Source organism: Dipodomys ordii, unplaced genomic scaffold, assembly GCF_000151885.1.
Source record: "Dipodomys ordii isolate 6190 unplaced genomic scaffold, Dord_2.0 Scaffold187, whole genome shotgun sequence".
Taxonomy (NCBI): domain Eukaryota; kingdom Metazoa; phylum Chordata; class Mammalia; order Rodentia; family Heteromyidae; genus Dipodomys; species Dipodomys ordii.
In genome coordinates this window covers 350,625-355,717 of record NW_012267403.1, presented here as the reverse complement: position 1 = coordinate 355,717, position 5,093 = coordinate 350,625, and the positions used below count along the sequence as shown (strand labels likewise).

The following is a 5,093-nucleotide window of genomic DNA, read 5'->3' as shown; positions in this document are numbered from 1 at the left end:
AAGAAAATAATCACATAAATGCTCAACATCTCTGGCTATAAAAAGAAAATGCAAATCAACGCAACACTGAGATTCCATCTTATCCCAGTAAGATTGGCCAGCCTGGAAAATTAAAAGAACAAATGCTGTCAGGGATATGGAAAAAGGAACCCTATTATACTGTATGTGTATACAGGGCTCTATGCACACACTAACTAAAGCACAGTGTGATGGATGGCGGATCCAAAGGTATAATGCCTCTGAATAACTAATATACTGTTTATCAAAATCAATACCAGGAAGTGGAAACATGGTTTTGGAGAGGGCAATGAGGGGCACAAAAATGGACAGATGAAGGGAGAGCAAAAGTAGTCATTATATTCAGTGTACATTATGCAAAAAATGAGCTATGTAACTTGAGGATAAAGATGAGAAGGGGAAAATGGGGGAGAAAGAAGGAAAGGGTGACGATAAAAATACATTGTACTCTTGTGGGTAGAGATGGGAAGGAGGGAGGGAGGGAAGGAAAGACACTGTATGAAAGGAAATATACTCATTACCAAAGTCATGTAATTGTAATCCCTTTGTATATCACCTCTATAATAACAATAAAGTAAAAAAGAAAAACTTTTTTAAAAACATGCCTTGGGCTGGGAATGTGGCTTAGTGGTAGAGTGCTTGCCTTGTATGCATTAGGCCCTAGGTTTGATTTCTCAGCACCACATAAATAGAAGTGGTGCTGTGGCTCAAGTGGTAGAGCGCTAGCCTACACCTGAAGAGCTGAGGGACAGAGCCCAGGCCCAGGGTTCAAGCCACATGACAGACAAAAAAATGCCTGTACTTATAACCTGACATGGAATTTTAACCCCTTTGTACAACTACTTACTAGTAACACAAAAGGGAAAAAAATCACATTTAAACAACAGAGATTTACTTTACAGTTTTAGAGCCTAGATGTCCAAGATAAAGATATTGATATTGTTTTCTCCTACAAAGTCTTTCTCCCTTACTTGAAAGTACTCTTTGTGTGTGTGTGTGTGTGTGTGTGTGTGTGTGTGTGTTGGTACTGAATCTTAAACTCTAGGTGTCACATTTTTGATTAGCTTTTTTCGCTGAAAGTTGGTATTCTACCGCTTGAGTCACACTACTTCCAGTTTTTTGTTAGTTAATTGGACATGAGTCTCTTGAAATGGATGGGCAAAGGGTGAACAAATGTAGCAGTGGTACTCACTAGTACTATGTTAAAAATGAACTATATGACTTGTGGGTAGGGACAGGAGGGAAAAAATGGTGAGAGTGAGGGAAGGGGTGACATTGTCCAAAAAGAAATGTACTCATTACTTGACTTATGTAACCATCACATTTATAATAATAATTTAAAATTTTTTAATTGAAGTTGTCTGCCTGGGCTCACTTCAACCTCAGTCCTTAAATATGAGTTTCCTCTGTAGCTAGGATTATAGGTGTGAGCCACTGGCAACCAGCTCTCACTGTATTCTTATAGAGTCTTTCATTTATATTCATGCAGCCATGAAGTCTCTTTGTATGTCTGAATTTCAGCTTCTTATAAAGATTCCAATCAGAGAGAATAAATTAGAGCCAGACCTAATAACCTCATTTTAATATAATCACCTTGACAATGGTCCTATTTCCAACTAGTCATATGTATTAGTTCTCAGTCATCTGACCTTATTTAACCTTCATTACCTTTTCAAAGGCCCTATCTCCAGATGCATTAATATTCTGAGGTGCTGAGAGTTAAGAATTCATCTGTGAGGTAAGGGAATATCTTATTATCTTTTCAAATAACTATACAGAGCCCTGGTGGATCATACCTATAAGCCTAGCTCATCAGGAGGTAGAGGTCTGTACCAAGTCAGCCCAACCAGAAAAGTCTATGACTTTTATCTCCAATTAACCAACTAAAAATAATTGAGCAAAAAAATTCTTTCAATGATTATTTTAATTTCATTTAGGCTCAAATTTTTGCCCTTTTCATTATTTCTTTCTGACTTTTGGTTTGCATTTTTCACTCAAAAGACATACATGGAAATGTAACAAGGAACCGATGTGATTGGACAGTTTATTGTTTTTTGTTTTTGGGTCCAGTCGTGGGGCCTGAACTCTGGGCCTGAGCACTGTCCCTCAGCTCTTCAGCTCAAGGCTACTGCTCTACCACTTGAGCCACAGCGCCACTTCCGGCTTTTTTCTTTTTGCTTATGTGGTGCTGAGGAATCGAACCCAGGGCCTCAGGCATGCAAGTTAAGCGCTCTACCACTGAGCCACCTTCCCAGCCCGAGGAAACGATGTGATTGGATAAGAGGGGGCAAATGATGGAAGGGGTGACTCTCATCAAATATGTTGCATACATAAATAGGCATGTTAAAATAATCCCCTTGTACAACTAATTGAATATTTAAAAATTGCCTTTCCTGTATCCCAAACTTCTAAAGGTTCTAAGTTGTATTTTCATTTTCATTATATTCTAAAAAATTTCTGATTCTCCCTCCCCTTATTTTTCCACTGACCCACTATTCATTCCCCAATATACTGTTCATTCTCCATGTTTTTGGACATTTTCTGTAGTCTCTGGCCACTACTTTCTAGTTTTGTTCCATTGTGATCTGATAGTATTAAATAGGTTGATTTTCTTACAATGTTTAAGACTTGGTTTATGTACTAACACAATAACTTTTTTGCTCCACAGGCTGCTGAGAAGATTATGTACAATACAGATGTTGGATGAAATAGTCTATAGAGGCTGAGAAGGTAGCTCAGTGGTAGAGTGCTTGCCTAACATGTTGAGACCCTGGGTTTAATTCCTCAGCACCACATAAGCAGGAAAAGCCAGAAGTGGCACTGTGGCTCAAGTGGTAGAGCTCCAGCCTTGAGCTGAAGAGATGAGGGACAGCACCCAGGCACAGAGTTCAAGCCCACAACTGACAAAAAAAAAAAAAAAGAAATAGTCTATAGATGTCTGTTAAGTCCTTTCTATCTATATTGTCAATTAGTTCCGAGGGTTTTTTTTATTGATTATTTTGTCTGGATGATCTATTTTTTAAAGTGGAATACTGAAATTTCTCACTATTACTGTGGTTTGCAAGTACTGAAATATTTGTTTAATGAAATTGGGTTAGGCAACATTTGGTGCATTTATGTTAACAATCCTTACTTTCTCTTGATTGGTTGTTCACTTTATTAAAATGAAGTGACATTTGTCTTTTCTGACTAATTTTACTTTCAAGCCTATTTTGCCAGTAATAAGTGCTGTCATTACTGCACACTTTGGGGGTGTGTTTGCTTAGAAAATAATTTTCAATTCTCCCACTGTAAGCCTATGTTTGTATTTGTCAGTGAGATACATTTTTTGTAGGCAACAAATGATTAGGTCTCGTTTTAAAAATTCAACTTGGGGCTGGGAAGGTGGCTCAGTGGTAGAGTGCTTGCCTTGCATGCATGAGGTCCTGGGTTTGATTCCTCAGCACCACGTAAGCAAAAAGAAAAAAGCCAGAAGTGGCGCTGTGGCTCAAGTGTTAGAGCGCTAGCCTTGAGCTGAAGAGCTCAGGGACAGTGCCCAGGCCCAGAGTTCAAGCCCTAGGATGGGCAAAAAAATATATATATATAGCTTTTAGGGCTTTGCTATGTCATTTCATGCCCTCCTTACATTGTATTGAGAAAATTCTAATGGGCTTATCTTTATGTTATTAATCACTTTTCTGGAATTTTCAATATCTTTTTTTGTTTTGTGTATTTAGTATTTTAACTATAGTTACAATACATCTTGGGGAGTTTCTTCTTTGGCCTTACCTGTTTGATGTTCTTAAAACCTACATGACAGCACTCATAGCTAAGAACTTCTCTTAGTGTTGTTTGTTTGCTGTTTGTTTTTGCGTCCTGTGGGTTTTGGTAGGTTGTATTTTCATTTTCATTTGACCCTAGGAATGTTGTGATTTCCCATTTATTTACTTTTTTTTTATTTCATTGTGCTGTGATAAAATACAGGAAATGATTTTAATTTTCTTGTATTTGTTAAAACTTTGTGTCCTAAGATATGATATAGTTTGCAAAAAGTCCGTCGATTGTTGAGAAGAATATGTATTCTGCAGCTGTTGGGTGGAGTATGTCTATAGATGTCTGTTAAGTACATTTGATCTGTAGTTTCATTTAATTACTAAGTTTCTTAACCTCCAGAGAAGAAAACTTTAAACATTACTGCATGTTTTATTTCACCTCCTGTCATTGCTAGAAAATTCAAAATTATTTTCATATAGATTCAGAAATACAGAAAATAGTTATTGTTTGACAGCTGGTTTCTTACTCAAACTTGTGTTTATGTGCTTTCCCTTTGCTAATGAATGCAGTGATATTCCAGTTGTTTTGCTACTATATAATATTTCATTGTATTAAAATGTTACAAAGCCAGCTGCTGGTGGGTTATGCCTGTAATCCTAGCTACCCTGGAGTCTGAGATCTGAGGATCAAGGTTCAAAGCCAGCCCAGGCAGGAATGTCCATAAGACTTTTATTTTCAATTAACCACAGAAAACCAGAAGTGGCACTGTGGCTCAAAGTGGTAGAACACTAACCTTGAGCAAAAAAGCTCAGGGATAGCACCCAGGCCCTAAGTTCAAGCCCCATGACTGATAAAACAAACAAACAAATAAATAATATATACATATGTAATCCTCCTCCTATTTACAAATATTTGCATTGATTATGTTTTCTTTATTTTCTGGACAGGAACAAAGGTAGGAATATTATGTATGTACATTATGGAAAATAGTTTCTCTAGGTTTTGTTCCTAGGAAAGTGCTAAGTCATAGAGATTTTAAGGCATTTAGTTTTACTGTATTTTGCCAGATTTCTTCCAATCCAGTTGATTCCTTCTTCCCTTATACTGAACTTTTGTTATTATTATCCTTCTTTTGAAATTTTATTCCTCACATTAGTTGTGTGATAAGTAGAATAACTAATATTACAATTTCAAAAGAGAATAGAGACTAGACTAAGATGTAAGAGCTAAAAAATTCAAAAATTTTGAGAATTCAAGATCAATCCTAAATCTCAATCACAGTCTAGTGCTTTTTTTTTTTTTGTCGGTCGTGGGGCTTGAAC

At 36.8% G+C, this 5,093-nt stretch overlaps 1 pseudogene; it reads left to right on the top strand.

The window, feature by feature from the left end:
• The first annotated feature begins 213 nt into the window (after positions 1–213).
• The window catches only part of LOC105999301, a 17,210-nt pseudogene continuing 12,330 nt past the window's right edge, over positions 214–5,093 (top strand).